Consider the following 16,498-nt stretch of genomic DNA (forward strand, 5'->3'; position numbering starts at 1 on the left):
TGTCCGGGTGGAAACTGCGGCCAACACAAGGTCCTCCTCAGAGAGGAAGGGGAGCAGGTTAAATGCAGGGGGAGAACGGATGGGGTGACTTCAAAGGGGAGGCAAACCGATTAGTGGGAAATCTGTTTATAGAGCCAGTGAGTGATGGTGAGGGAGAGATGCCGAAACGCAGAAAGCCGGGGGATGCCGGATCCACCACGCCATCCTCAATCCGTTTTCAGCCACCCACTGGCCACATTAGGTGCCCCTTTGAAAGGTGCCTGCCTGGTCCCGTAAACTGAGCAGCCAGCCCTGGACCACCAACCAGCTCCCAGCAACGCTGGTCATAACACGGCTTGAAGGTCACCTGGGTCTGACTTCTGGAGGTCTGAGAAGTGCAGGGTTCAGGCATAATGAGCAACAGTATCAATGTGCATGTTCGTAGCATTGACGACGTGTCAGGCACCATTCTGAGCTTTTGCCAGTTTTTTAATCCTTATGACAATTTCATGAAGAATTTCCTACAATTAGGCCCACTTTACAGGTGAAGAAACTGAGGCACGGGGAGGTGAGCTTGCCTAAAGCCACGGAGCTGGGAAAAGGTAGGGCTTGGAGCTCAGTCCAGGAGTGTGGCTCCAGAGGTGACCCCTTCAACCCCTCCACTCTGTGCTTCCCTGGCATAGGAGCTCCGGGTCACGAGTTCAAGCCCCACTGCCCCAGGACGGCACAACTGGGTCACTTCTGCAAGCTGCTCCCTCTCTGAGCCTCAGTTGCCGCCTCTGTGAAATGGGGCCATCAATCCTATGTATCTCATCATGCTGCTGAGATAATTCTGAGACAATCCACACAAGTAGAAGTGAAAATTAATAGTAACCATGGTATTCTTTCTCCCAAACCTTGGGAACCTCTTTTCCTCGTGTCCAAAATCACAGAGAGGGTTGGAAGGGCCTGGAGAGGAAAAAAATGCATTCTCGCCACAGGGTCTCACCAGCAGCAAAGGACGTGATGGATGTAATGCAGTAGATTTGCCTCTTGAAATATCGCAGGCACACGAAAAGAGCAGAAATATTGTAATATTATAATAATTATATATTATTATTATAATTATAATTACACTCATGTATTCAACACCCCGCGTAAGAAGTAAAATCTTTCAGACGGCATTTCTCCTGAGTCATTCTTCCGATCGCATTTCTCCTCCACGCGCTCCAAGGGCAGCCGCCTTCCTGACTTTGAGGGTTATCATTCACCCCCTTAGACTGTCGCCAGGGCTGGTGGCCGTAGCCTTAAGCATTGTGTGGTCTCAGGTCACGCCTGGTCTTGTCTCACACATTTTAAACCTTCATATGAAGAGTGCCGTCCTGTCCATGTCCCTGTGCACACCCCTCCCAGTATCCTGCTCCTGAGCTTGCTCTGTGTTGCGTGTCTGGTTGGTTCTTTTAACGGCCCGAGCACATTCAGCTGAATGAACGCACCTCAGTTCATTCGTGCATTCCCGGTCGATGACCCTGTTGGGAGTTTTCGGGTTTTCAATACCACGAACAACGCCGCCGTGAGTGTTCTTGGCGTGGCTCTCTGTGCGCGTTGGTGGGAGTTGCTCTGGAGACCACCGCGGCAGGCGCTGGGTGGCTGGGTAGAAATGTTTGTGCGTCCTGGAATCGTTTGGCTGTTGCCAGTTTGCACCACAGTGTGTTGTACCATTTACCCTGCCCGCCACTAGCGGTGGCTAGTGGTCCCACGGCCCCGCATCCTCGCCAACCCTTGGCTTCATCAAATGGAAGCGAATGCAGTTATTGTTAGGGACACCAGGTGGTCTATTGGGAGGCCAAGGCCTTCTCGGTACGGACCATTGAGCTAGACAAGCGATGTGAAGTCCTTTCCCAAAACAGGTCTACGAGAAGCCCTTCTCTTCCAGGCAGTCTTCCATGGTGCCTCCACATCTCAGCCAGGACCCCCTTTTTCTGTGCCCCCACGGAATGTAGTTCTCCCCCCACAGGGCACACTCACAGCAAAATGGAAATTCCCCGTTCATCTTTCCTCCGGACTCAGCCGACCAGCATGGCCTTAGGGCCCATCCTTCGCATTTCACCCCCGGAGCCAAACTCAGGGCTTGGCACACAGTAGGCACGCAGTGGACTTTTTATTGAATGAAGAACTGAGTCAATGTTCAGCCCTGCAACCTGCTGTCTGATGCATGGGGGGGGGGGGGGGGACAGCATTTCATCAAATGTATGAATGAATGAATGAGTGAATGAATGAGTGAATATGCCAGGGTTGCTAGGCCCATGGCCCCGTCTTTAAGCATCTCACAGCACGTTGCTCTGTCGTGTGAAAGATGCTCCCACAGCTGAGACAGAGGTCCACCCGGGGAAGGGAGGCCTGGCCCCACGGGGATGGGAGGCCTGAAGTCTTCCCAGAGGCCTTCCCCTTCCGCCCTCCCCTCCCCACCGACCCCTGAGAGCCCCTCCCCGCGGCTACCCAAACCGCCCAAGAGGTCAACTTCAGTCGCTAGATTCATGTCTCCTCTACCTCCCGTTTCCCCCAAATCAAAAGTCAAAAGGTCGGCGTAGCAGAGGTGTGAGCTGAAGAGCTTTTGAATGTGGTCCAGGGAGGTCGAGGAAGAGGCTTGCCTCTCTCTTTGGCTACGACTCAAGAAAGAAAAGATGTGGGGTGAGGGCTGGCTTTGCTGACACGCAGGACAGGGGCTGGAAGCGAAGGAGGAGGAAACATCCTAACAGAGACAAAAGCAGGCTCCGTGGTCTCCTGGTTTGGGGGTCCAGGGCCCAGCAGCGCAGACACTCGCACCTACGGGCCTGCCAGGCAGGCTTGCAAACACACCTCCCAGCTCGGGCGCCGCCATAAACCACTCAGCCGGCACTCGCCGGCCCCACCGTGATGGCCCCTTGATGTATGAACCCGGAGACGAGAAGTGAAAGGTAGCTGTGGACACGAACCCGTAAATACATCCCCGGTTCAGGTGACATCAGTGCGAACTCCCTGCGCAGGGCTCCACGGTGGCCCACGAAGTCACCGCACCCGGGGCGGTCTCCTGGGCATGTAGGCAGGGCGGGCAGTGCCCAAGGCACGTGACCTCCCGCGGAGGGATTTCCATTTCACTTCGGGAGCGGGAAGGTAGAGGGACTTCTCATTTTCACTTGAAGAGTGTTTACCTACCTCCTCGACCTGCTCCCTTCCAGCGCTTCCGGACTGAAAACAGCGGAGCTTTGCAAATAGCACGGAAGGTGGAGCGCCTCGGAGAGCAGGGTGCCTTCTCCAGGGCCTCGGCCAGCGGGTCCGTGCTGAGCTCGGTCCCTGGCCACTCTCCAAGGGCTGGCTTCTCTGTGGGCCTTAAATACCCAGGGCAGAGATTTCTGTTCGCCCCATTTGCTGTTGGGTCCCCCCACCCCATGCCTGACACACAACAGACACCCAATAAAGACCTAGCAGATGAATGAACCATGGATTTGAGGTTTTGATGAACTTTCCTGCTAAGTGAAAAGATCGACCAGCTCTGAGGTTCTTTCCTGTTGTAAAAATCCAGTCGTCATTCTTAAAAACTAAAGATAGGAGCACCAGCTGATCAGCCTTTCTGGAGGGAAAATTTAAAACATGTTTTGAAAAGCCTGGAACCAGTGTCGCAGGTTCGATTCCCAGTCAGGGCACATGCCTGGGTTGCAGGCCACGGCCCCCAGCAACCGCACATTGATGTTTCTCTCTCTCTCTCTCTCCGTCCCTTCCATCTCTAAAAATAAATAAATAAAATCTTGAAAAAAAATAAGAAAAGCCTGGAACCCCAATAATCTTGCTGCTAGGAATTCATCGTAAAGAAATATTCAGAACTCTGCACCAATATATTAGTCCCAAGATGTTCACGGCAGCGTTGTTTATGATGGAAGGACATTGGAAATAACGCACGTAACCAGCAATAGAAAGCTGGTTGATTAGATTATGCCACCGTATTTCATATTTTAGAAAAATATCTCTAGGGGTGCATATATGTGGTCTGCACACTCAGTGGGGGGCGGATTGCTGTCAAACAGTGTAGATGACGTGATCCCCGTTCTGTTAGGAAAAATGTCTCTACAGACGGCTGGATCCCAGTAAGCTTAGACATGCTGTCTCTGGATGGTGGAATTAGGTTATTTCATTTTTTTTTCATTGTTTTATTTTAATCCTCAATTTTCTACAATGAACACAACCAAGTAGTAAATGCCATGAAGAGATCTTAGGAGGAGGGATTGTGAGGTGATCGGGACGGGGCACGTTTCTATACAGGCTCTGGCTAGACAGGGCTCCTACGAAGGAGCACAGGGGCTTGTTTTAAACGTGTGGCCCCTTCTCCACTGCCCATTCGACCATCCTCCGAAGAAGCAGTGTCGGTGAAGAAGCCGTCCCCAAAATTGGGGTCACAGCGTACATATTGTTCTGGAGCTTTCCTGTATTTCCGGCTGCTGCCCTGAACTATCACTTTCTCTCTGAATTCCTTTCCGTGGGGATCACCACATTGTAGCAGATCTCAGGTTTCCCCGAGTTGGTCTCCAGGCGAGTGACAGGGGGTCGCAGCCAGCTGCCACTCCAAGAACGCTGCCTAACACACCCTCCCAGAATTCAGCGGCTCCCGCAGCAAACACTTCTTGCTGGAGAACCCCTGAGTTGAACCGGCGATTCTGCCGGTGCGGGGAGGGCTCCGTGTAAAGCTGTGAGCTGGAATCGGGCTTGATTTATCCTCTCTCTCGCCCTCCACACGAACAAGACCACTCAGGACACGATCTTCGCACAGGGAATGGAAGGCACGTAAAACCAAGCCTTTGTGAGTCTATCCGCAGCACATCTACGGACACGTCACTGGTCGAAGCAAGTCCAGGGCGAGACTCGTGTCAGTGGGTCAGGGAGACGTGCCCCACCCACTCCGGCTGGCCGTGCTGACAAGTCACGCGGCAAGGGTGTGGGTGCCGCGCAGGGAGGTTGCGCAACGCTGCAGACAACAGCCTCACTCTATCACGTGCGGAGAGGCCGGCGCCCAACCGCTGCCAACTTTCGCTTTTCCCTGTCTTGGTCGAAGATCATAAACCTGTGGAGGAAGCGGACGTCTCTCTGTTTCAGGCTGCAGAGGTGTGGCTGCCGGCACATCGGGTTGTATGCTGTGTCGCCACGGGGCCTCTGAACAGTTCGTGTGTCCAGGTCTCGCCTCTCCTGCAAGGTTGCAAGGAAAAGACATAAAGGATACTCTCTGTCTTCTTTATAGATTCGCTGTCTCGTGCAGCAGGTCCCAGAGTGGGCTCTCCATACTGAGTTCACAGATTCCCATTTGGACCATGTGGCAGTTTGTAAGGTGTCGCCCTGGCTAAGAGGGAACTATGTCCCCAAGAGTCCCCTTAGTGTCTGGGTCCAGGTCATAGTTGGACAAAAGGAAGGTGTGTGTGAGAGAAGGGAGGAAGGGAGCCCGGCCATTGTCCTCGGAGGGTCGTCTGGGTTACACGTGGCGACAGACGCTGGCGTGTCAGCCTTTCCTCTGTTCCCTTGCCAGTTGTGCCTCCCAAAGGCTGACCGACAGCAGCCCCAGGCTCTCAGCAGATGTTTGGAGCTGGACTCACGAGGCCACAGTCACACAGAAGCGGCACTGCCCACTGACCGCTCTCCCCACCACCATCTGTCCCCCTTCTTCCCCCCAGTCCCCCCACTGTCACTGCTGGACACGCACCGTTTCTCAGGTTGTCTGGCTGGTGATTCCTTTCAGGAGCCTCTGACGTCTTCCTGGGCCCTCTCCTCCCCCGCTCTCCCTGCCGTGAGCATGGGGGAAGGCCTCCTCCCAGACCCCACGCCGGTCCTGTTCTCAGATCGGACCCAGCCGGTGCCGGTGGGGACCGTCTCAAGGGACAGGGGTGGGGAGAAACTTCAGGGAGCAGCTGGTGAACACATTCCGTCTCTTCTAAACTGTGTGTGCCTCAGTTTCCTCGTGGGTACAGTGGGGCTCTCCAGCTCCTGGCACCGACGAGGCAATGAAACACATTAACCCACGTTGACGAGTTGATACAAAAGGCCAGCCCGTTTCCTGCTGAGTCTTCACCCTCTCCTGGGCTCTGAGCCTTTCACAGACGGCCCCCGTCCAGGTAGTACACGCCCCGTTTTCAAGCTGCCCAGCTCCCCGAGGCAATCCGCCTGGTGTTTAACTTATCAGACCCTACGAACGAAAAGAAAGCTTGGTGGAGAAGCCATACCTAGAGGAAAAGAAAAAGAAAAACCATCCATGTACTAATTTGACCTGCCTGTTGAGTCCTTGGCACATAATTTCGCCTTCATCATCACATTCAGTTTCTTAATTCACCCCAGGAGAGAGGCAGGCCAGAGACTGTCATTTCCATATCACAGATGGGGACGCTGACGGGACAGGGTAACAGGCTTCAGGGGACGATGATGGTGAATGGCAGGCCTGGTGGTTTTCCCGTTGCACCAGAATGACTGTAACACCCGCATTTTGGGAGTCTGCATTGCATACAGTGGACTGCCGTGAGTTACCTCATTTCTTCCCCCCAACTCCCTGCAGGTTGCATAGTATTATTATTAGTATTATTATTAGGAAGCGAGGCATAGGGATCAGTCACTCGCCCGGTGTCATATAACCTGTGTGTGCAGAGAGACGAGAGGGTCTCCGAAGAGAGATCCTGCGCGTACCAGTAACGACCGTGAGGCTACGGAGAAGCAGAATACCGCAGGAGGGAGAGCGGATTTGAACCCCAAGCCAGGCAAGGCCTGCAACCATGCACTGGTAACAAGATGGCACACCTCTTGTGAGTCTGGGAGACTAAATGATTCGTCTGGGTGATTATACAAGGTCACCTGAGGTCACTTTACACAAAGCATCCTCGCTGAGGTCTCATGGTGGGTGGGGCCAGCTTGCGGGGGGGGGGGGGCTTGTCCACGTGACTCGTTTTGGCCAATGGGATGTGAGTAGATGTGAGGCAGAGCAGAGGCTTGAAATGCGCTTGCGCTGTTGCACCCGGCTGATCTGGCAGCAAAAGGGGTTTCTCAGGGTAGCCCTGGCCGGTTCTTCTGAGCTCCAGAATAAGACGCGTGGAGCAGATCGCATGCTCTGGATGGTCCAGGGAAGCCGGACTGCATTCATCCTGAGTCGCAGCTGACCCACAGATCGAAGAGCTTGAGGGTGAATGAATGTCGTTGCAGGCCACTGAGTTTTAGGGTCGTTTTGCTCTAAAGCTTTAGTGTGGCGAAAACGGACACATGAGATGCTGTGAATGTGTGAGGGGACAGTTGCCAAGGACTGTCCACAGTGCCCTGGACGGTGTGGCTCAGTCGGCGGAACGTCGTCCCAGACACCAAACGGTGGCAGGTCTGAGTCCCAGCCAGGGCCCACGCTGAGTAAGGGAGGCAGCCAACTGGTGTTTTTCCGTCCCCCTCCCTCCCTCTCTCTCTAAAATCAATAAAGATATTTTGTTTTAAAAGAAACAAGCAAAATATAACCAAAGACACTGAAACAGAGAACAGGCTGACAGTGTTCCAAGGGGAGAGGGGAGGGAATTTCAGGGGAAAAGGGGAAGGGTTTACAGGAACAAGTATAAAGGACGCGTGGATAAAAACTAGGGGCGGGTGGAAATGGGAGGGAGGTGGGGAGGACTGGGTGGGTGGGCTGCGATGGGAGTAAAAGATAGAAAATTGTACTTGAACAATAGTTAAAATAAAATTGAAAAATAAAATAAAATATTGACAATTTATTAATGAAAAAAGTATTTTGTTTTTAATAAAAATATTTTTAAAATAAATTTAAAATAAAAAAGCATGTCCGAAAATGTACTTGAACAATGATTTAAAAAAAAAGAAAACTGCCCTGGCTGGCGTAGCTCAGTGGATTGAGCATGGGCTGCGAACCAAAGTGTCGCAGGTTCGATTCCCAGTCAGGGCACATGCCTGGGTTGCAGGCCATGGCCCCCAGCAACCGCACATTGATGTTTCTCTCTCTCTCTCTCCCTCCCTTCCCTCTCTAAAAATAAATAAATAAAACCTTAAAAAAAAACACTAAAAAAAAAGCATGTCCATAGTAAACCCTCGCTCAGGTATGGAGGCATGTGGTCGGTCACCTGTGTGCATTTGAGTATGCATGTGTGTGTGTGTGTTTGCATGTGTATGTGTGTGCGTGTGTATGCACGCCTACAGAGCAGATGTTAATGGTGGCTTTCCAGGGGACGGGATTTTCAGGCACTCTCACTGTATAAATCAACCGTAATTGTAGTGTTCTATTTTTTAAACAGAAAAAAAAGACCATCTAATGCTTTTGTAATCACATAATGAAGACTGGTCTTCTTTATAAGACATCGTACATTCTGGTCACTAATGGATCTGTCACCAGGAAGTGGCTCTGTGCTGAGTGGAAATACACATGTTTCCTTAGCACTGTTCCCTCAGCAAACCAGATTCCCCGGGCCACGTGTCGTACGCCAGTTCCCCGAAAGCACCCAGACGCTGGACAGGAAAAGCAAACTCGAGACAGCTTCTCCAGAACACTGGGTCTCGATGGGGGGCGATTTTTGTCCCCCAGGAAATGTTGGGCAGTGTCTGGAGACATGTTTGGCTTGTCAACATGGAGGGAGGGGGCAGAGTGTGGATGCTCCTGGCATCTAGGGGGCAGAGACCGGGGACGCTGCTCAGCACCCTGCATGCACAGGCCCCCCCCCCAGCCCCCCACAGAGACCCGTGCAGCCCCAAGTGTCCGCAGAGCTCACGTGGAGAGGCACTGACGGAGGGGCTGCCTGGGAAGCCCCTCCTGGTCCCGAACCTGCGACAGGCTGGAGAGGCGCAGGGGAACACCCGCCACGGGGCCCGGCTGGGCGCCTCCGGGGCTAACCTGGAGCCCGTCCCGTGTGAAGTCTCTGCAGAGCCTGGTCGCCCTGGACTTGGGGGCAGGAGGGAGAACAGGCTCGGGTTTAGGGAGCGGCACGGGACTCCAGCCAGGGCTGGTGCCCAGAGAAGCAAGAGCTTGAGGTGGGTTCAGGGTGCAGGAATCCGAGCCAGGCTTGCTCACAGGATCCAACTTGACCTCCAGCCACAGAGCAGTGTGTGTACCATGAGCACACACCTGGAAAACGACAGAAATGAAATCCCCTTTTCTTTCTCATGTATGTGTGTATGATTGCGCACATACATGTGCACATTATATACCTGCATATGTATCACATGTCATTTGTGTGGATAAGGCATATCATACACATTTCTAGGAAAAGGTCTGGAAGTAGATACACTCAGCTGTGAGTAAAATATTTGGGGAGAAAAGGCATAGAAAAAAAGTAAATTTCTCTTTCTCACTTTACACTTCTGTAGTGTCGAGGATTTTATTTTTATTTTTTTATTTTTTTAGAGAGAGAGGAAGGGAGGGAGAACGAGAGGGAGAGAAACATCAATGTGTGGTTGCCTCTTGCGTGCCCCCAACTGGGGACCTGGCCTACAACCCAGGCATGTGCCCTGACTGGGAATCAAACTGGTGACCCTTTGGTTTGCAGGCCTGCTCTCAACCGACTGAGCCACATCAGCCAGGGCTGTCCAGGATTTTTTTTAGAGCACCCATGCATTTGTGTTATAGTATTTTATTAAGAGAAAATAATAATTTAAAAACATAGAATAGAATGCCCATATTTGAATATATGCTGTTGTTAGGAACATAGAACTACCAATCACCAAGTTGTAATGGGCAGAGGTTTCATTTTTAGAAGTTTTTCTTTTACAAATGTATACTTCATAACATGCGTGTTTTAAGTGAACGTTGTTGGGGACGACATTTCCATGGTCCCCAAAAGGACCCTTGACCCCATTCACAGCCACTCCCCGTTCTGGCCGCAGACCCAGGCAGACACACCCGGGCTTCTCCTCTCTTGGTGCCCCGCGCCTTCTAGACCCTGTGTGTGCGGACAGGATCCTACACAGCATGGTCTTCCGCCGCGGCCTCCTTCCGCTCAGCGTAGGTAGCGGGAGGTCCGTGTTGCCGCAGGTATCCACGCTCTGCTCCGTGTTCTCGCCAAGTAGTATTCCGTCACATGGAGGTCCCACGGTCTAGGCATCCGTCCACCGGCTGATGGACTGTGGGTCGTTTTCCTTGTGGACCTCTATTGTCTGTTTTTAAATATGCCTGAAGATGTATAAACGCCCTGGCTGGGGAGCTCAGTGGGTCAGAGCATCGTCCGGAAACACCAGGGTTGTGGGTTTGATCCCCAGTCAGGGCACATGCAAGAACCGACCAATGCATAAGTAAGTGGAACGACAAATTCTCTTTCTCTCTCTCTCTCCCATGCTTCCTCTCTTTCTAAAATAAATAAAAGTTTAAAAGCATATTTATATATAATTATATTATCAATTAGACCTTGAAAACACCCGTATTTTCCTATATATGTAAATAACTCAGAAAATCAACAATTCCTTTAAAAAATCAACAATGCCTTTAACTATGTAAATGCTACAAGACATCTCATCTATCGATCGATCGATCGCTTAATCGGAGAGAGTCTCAACAGTTTAGAATTCTTTAACACAGAGGCCATAAACTCATTTAGCTAAAAGGACCAAAAGCTAAATAATCCTAATAATACATGTGTGCTTAGCACTAGCTAGTACTCATTAAAAGTTATACTCAAACTAGTCAAGCTATTGAAGTGAAAGGATTCACTCCTTTTAGTCTCCTGACCACTCTACGAGGAAGATAATGTCATTTTATCTTCACGGAGAAAGACGCTGGGGAGCAGACAGATGAATCACGTGACCAAGGGCGCGGACTTAGGAGACAGAAGAAGCGCAGGAGTCGGGCTGGGCTCCCAGGCCCCTAACCACTATGTGGGCACTGGTTTCTTCCATCGGTGTGAATGGCTTATCGCGGTCTGTTGTTCCTTGGCGGTGAAGCATCCTTGCCAGCACAGGCTGACATCTCCTCTCCCTCCGAATGAGCTGCGGCTTGAGCCCTCGGGTCAGGCACCCAGTGTGCAGCCTCAGACCAGTGTGCTGTGGCGTCCTGCCACGGAGTGGCGCTGTGCAGCCTCGAGCAGGTACCACGACGTCTCTGAGCCTCCTCGGTCTGCTCACCGGCCAAGTGGGGGCCACCCACCTGGCAGGGGTGCTGTAGCGTTCAGTGAGAGGAGGCTCCGATGTCTCACACAGAAAAAGCAGTGACGAGTGTCGACTGGTATTGTTTTTGTTGTATTCGTCATGCCTTACTTGCCAGTGATGGGCCGTAGATATTCCCACATGGGGCACGTGGCTGCTCTTCCCCACAGCCGCCTCTGTGTCCACACGTCCAGAGGCGCTCGGCTGCGGTGGCGACACTAATGTGTTCACCACACACATGTGCGTTAGGACAAGCGCACGGAGACCCCCGGCCGCTCCGGCAGCCTTCGCTGACCCACCCCTCCACCCGCCACCCACCCATCCCCCTCTCTTCCAGCATTCCAAGCTGCCGAGGCTGACCCTGTCTCTCTTGATGATTTAAGTTTTGGAGAAGGACCGGAGAAGGATTTGTTTTGACGTTTAAAGGCAATCCAGGTAATAAATGGCAGGGGCGGCGCCCACCACCCCGTCCATATATCTGCGCAACAGTATCTATTTTTGACGCAGCTGACATGCCATTTCCTTTGGCAGCGCGAGGGGGGCGCGTCTTTAAATTAAACTCGTCTCCGACCCCTCCGATCTGCAGCCCGCTTCGGGGGCAGGCCCTGGCGAGGGAGGCAAGGAAGGCCTGTCGGCGGTCAGTGATGCATGGGGCAAGGGCCCGTGCGCTGTGGTCTGGGACCGAGACCCTCTCTAAAGCATTAACTAATGACAGAGGATGTCCCCGAGTCTCCTAATCACCTCTAATGCGCACATTTAGAAGCTAACGGCAAAGCAGGCGAGATAAGCGGGTCAGACAAAGAAAACAAAATAAAATCCTGCCATTGTTTCGGGAGGCTGCTTTGGGGTGGGGAGGGGCGGTGCCTGTGATTAAGCATTAACGATGGTCGGTCGTAACTAGCTGATCCCCTGCCCCGCTGCCCACAGAGCTGGTGGAGCAGAGGGCAAATGCTGGAACAGCCAAGCACAGCTCTGGCACTGTACTAGCTGGCGGGGGCGGGGAGGGGGATGCCGCAGGGGGAGTGACTTCCTTTTCTGAGACTCAGTTTGCTTGTCTGTAAAAAGTCCTGCATTTCCTTTCCGTGGTTGTTGTCAGGGTGTAAAGGGAGAGGAAGACACGGTGAAACAGAGATGCAGAAGCAAAGGAGGAGGAGGTGGAGAAGAGGATATCCCTATGCATGTAAACAACGTGTAAATTGCTGCAATGCACTTTCCAAATCTTGCAATTCCTGGGCAACAGTGGGAAGACATTTGAGGTCTCCCACGGGAAGGTCCCGAGCCCTCCTGCCTTCTTTGCCGCAATGTTTCTTTCCACACTCAGACAGTACGGGTCCCTCTCATCTTTTTCCCCTCCCCCACCCCCAGGTTCTGAATCTCTGCTCTTTTACTTTTAAAAACGTCTGATGTAAACCATAACTAAAACAAAGGTCTCCTGGAGAATGCCACGGCCAGGTTGGCGTCTCTGATATTTGGGCGAATTTTCTTTCTGTCAAAGCAAAGCAAAGTGGGGTGGGTGAATGCATTATAGGGGCCCCAAGAGGTCACTCTTACAGGCATGCACACTCACCCCAGTGGCCGAGAATTCTCACGACATGGAACGCGAGTGGAAAGTGATTGCTAAGGTACCAGGGTCCCTGGCAACGGCTCCTGGAGGATGATGGGAGGTGTGTCCCAAGAATGAGGGAGAGAAACAATGAGGAACCTATAACCTGGGAGAAGGAGACTGGGGGGACAGTCTCCAAAATGTGACAGTGCCAGCTGCCTGCTGGGTTCCCGTGATCCCATCTCCCCAGACCCTCAGGGCCCCAGGGCCTCCGAAACACCCCACACCTTGGTCCCTGGCTGGAGACTGACAAAGAAGCTGAAGGGGTTCTTGGTGGAGAACCCCCTTTCTCGTGACCCCCTATTCACATCCCGCGGCACTAGATAACCAGGGGACTTCAGTGGGCAGCCGTTGTCTCAGCCTCAAGCCCCGTGCTTGGGTCCTCTCTGTCCATCCTGTTCCCCACAACAACCCCGACGGCAGCCCTGTTTGGAGAGGACATCGGACTGGGAAGGATACCGCAAACCTGGGATGATAATAAAAGAATCCAAAAACCCTAAATACTGCGGGAAGAGCGGTAGAGCACTTTGTAATTTGATGCCGAAACACAGGGAAAGAAAAGTGGCTTCCTCACAGTGGGTGTGACTGGGGCCCAGGGGTTCGGGACCCTGAGACCCACCACCAGGTGATGTCAAAGCGACTCGGGGGGGTACGACCCTACTGTCTGTTTGTGGACAAATGGAGGCACTAAGTGTGGTCCGTCCATCCAGTGGAATACCGTTGAGCTGTAAAAAGGCAGGAAGCAGGGACACACACCACACTAAGTTTGGAAGCAGGATGCTTGGGGAAAGAAACCAGGCACAAAGGGTCGCATTTGCCTGATTTTTTTTTATATAAAATGTCCAGAGCGGAGAAATCCATGGACACAGAAAGCAGCTCAGTGGTTGATTTGGGGCAGCAGGGACAGCACCTAGGGGAATGGGAGCTAAAGGGTCCAGTATTTCGTTTTGAAAAAAAAAACAGATGCAAATGTTCAAAAATGGACCAGAACGATCGTTGCATAGACCCGTGAACCCACGGAAGACCATCGATCTGTGCATTTGAAACAGGTGAGCTGTGCGGTATGTGGATCATCATCTCGATGACGCTACGTGAAAAAGTTACTCGGGGCTGTGCTGGGCTCCATTCACAGGGGAGCACCCAAGCCCACAGTCTTCTGCTGGACCGGACCACCGCTAGGATCCGGGTCTGGGGCTCCACTGTGTGTGCAGGACAGTAAACACCAAGATAAACGGATGCTGGACCTCAGGGCCGACACATTAAGCAGCTCATGGCTATTAATCCTGGGGACAGGAGATTGCAGCCCACAAATTAAATCTAGAGAGCTGGGCTGTTGGAGAAGAAAGCTCCTCCCTCTCCTTCTGTGTAATTGATGAAGGTCACATGGGAATCGTGTGGGCTCGAAATGTGATAGAGATTTTAAAAGCTAGAGTTCTTTAAATATATATTTTTTAAATATGTAGCTAAGTAATAGATATTTATATATGCGAGGTCTGTCTGGAAAAAGTTCAGCCATTGTTAATATAACGAGAATGGTTTATGCAACATCAATGTAACTTGGCAGCCAAGGAGAGTGGACTGGAATGAACAATGATGACTTCACTGTACTAGTCAGTGGGGGCGGTAGATGCCACTGAGTGAGCATGTGCACTGTGTGGCCGTCACATTCAAAATGAGTGAGTGAGTAGAGCATCAAATTTTGCATTAAGCTTAAAGGTACCTCCACAGAAACTATTTGGATGATTCAGAAGGCCGCAGTTATGGGCAACTGGTGATTGGCAGCTTCATCACAACAACGCACCTGCTCATGCATCCTGTCTCCTGCAGAGTTTTTCGGTGAAACACCAAATCACCCAGGTGACCCAGCGCCCCCTACAGCCCAGATGTGGTGCCCTGTGACTTCTGGTTTTTCCCAAAATAAAATCACCTTTGAAAGGGAAGAGATTTCAGGCCATCAATGAGAATCAGGAAAATGCAACAGGGCAGCTAATAGCAATTAAGAGAGGACTATGTGAGGTCCCGGGGTGCCTACTATGAAGGGGACTGAGGCATCATTGTTCTATGTACAATGTCTCTTGTATCTTCTTCAATAAATGTCTCTGTCTTTCATAGTACGTGACTGCATACCTACTGAACAGACCTTGTGCATATTTTCATACATGGCTGCCTGTGAGAGCCAGAGCTCCCAGTCAAGGTGATGTTCAAGAACCAAGCGGGGACCATCTACCTGGGGTGTTACGAAGGGCTTCTCGCACTGAGGAGAGGGTTGGGGTGGAGACCTGCCAAGACCACGTCCATTCTCAAACACCTGTGATTCGGGGAAGACTCGATCCCGGGCTCACTAGAACGCTCCTAAGAAATGTCTCCACTGTCTCCTTTGGAACCGAACCCAGGTGAGGTGGGCCCAGGAGCTTGACTTACAAAAGCCACCAAAGGACCACTGTCTAAGGCTCTTGAGCTGTGGTCTCTGGAGACACTGTTTCCATGAAGATCGTAAGGGCCCTCCTTGGGAGACAGGTACTGGCTACAGGGATCACTTTGGAGTCAAAGAAGCCTGAGTTCGAATCCTGACTCTCCCGCTTATTTTCTGTAGGATGTTAGGGTGAGTTACTTAGCCTATCAATTTTCTCATCTACTATCTTTGAGCAATTATATACCCATCGTGGGGTTATTAAGTCATCAAAATGAGAGCTTTTCTTGACATTCAGAAATCTTATTCCTTCACCTGGAAAGATAAAATCAACATGTGGTAAAACCTTCATGTAAAACAAAAGTGTTAAAAATTAGAAGCAACCTGGCTGGCGTAGCTCAGTGGATTGAGCACGGGCTGCCAACCAAAGCATTGCAGGTTCAATTCCCAGTCAGGGTACATGCCGGGGTTGCAGGCCACGACCCCCAGCAACCGCACATTGATGTTTCTCTCTCTTTCTCTCTCTCCCTCCCTTCCCTCTCTAAAAATAAATAAATAAAATCTTTTTAAAAAATTAGAAGCAAATACATTCAGAAATGTCACCTCCCAGATATACTTGCTCCTTTGCCTTTATACTTTGCTGTATTTTCCGTGTTTGCTTCATTAAGAGTTTATTATTTTCCTTAGGAAAAGAAAACAATAAATTTGATACATTAAACATTAAAGTGTGATGCCACTCCCACAACATTCCTTTTTTGACTTGAGCTCCCACAAGTCAACTTGTACCTCCTGCATCCTTTGCTAAAACACCACAGGCTGCGGTACAGAGAATCCGGTGCAAGCAAAACTCAGATTTGGCCTCTAGTCTCCATCATCATCTCTATCTCTGCCATCGTCATCCCCACCATCAGCCAGCCCCACCATTGTCATCACCACCTTCATCATGTCCACAGTCACCCTCAACTGTCATCACACCACACTGACCACCACCACACAGTGATCACCATCACTACTAGCAGCATTCCTTCCGGCCCCATCATCTCCCCCGCCAGCACCTCCCACCATTATCACCATATTCCACCACCAACATCACCACAACCACCACTTCCAAAATTGCCAGTTACCACCATCACCATTACCACCACCATCATCACCACCATCACCACTATCACCATCACCACCACCATCACCATCCTCACCATCACCATCTTCACCATCACCACCATCACCATCACCACCATCACCATCACCACCATCACCATCACCACCATCACCATCTTCACCATCACCATCTTCATCATCAAGAGAAGTGAAATGCCCTTGGGCGAGTCACTTCAGCTCCGTAGGGTCTCCGCTGGCATCTCAGGCCTGCTTGCTTATTTTGAATCAAACGCCTACAGGACCCTGTA

This window comes from Phyllostomus discolor, chromosome 13, assembly GCF_004126475.2.
Source record: "Phyllostomus discolor isolate MPI-MPIP mPhyDis1 chromosome 13, mPhyDis1.pri.v3, whole genome shotgun sequence".
Lineage (NCBI taxonomy): Eukaryota > Metazoa > Chordata > Mammalia > Chiroptera > Phyllostomidae > Phyllostomus > Phyllostomus discolor.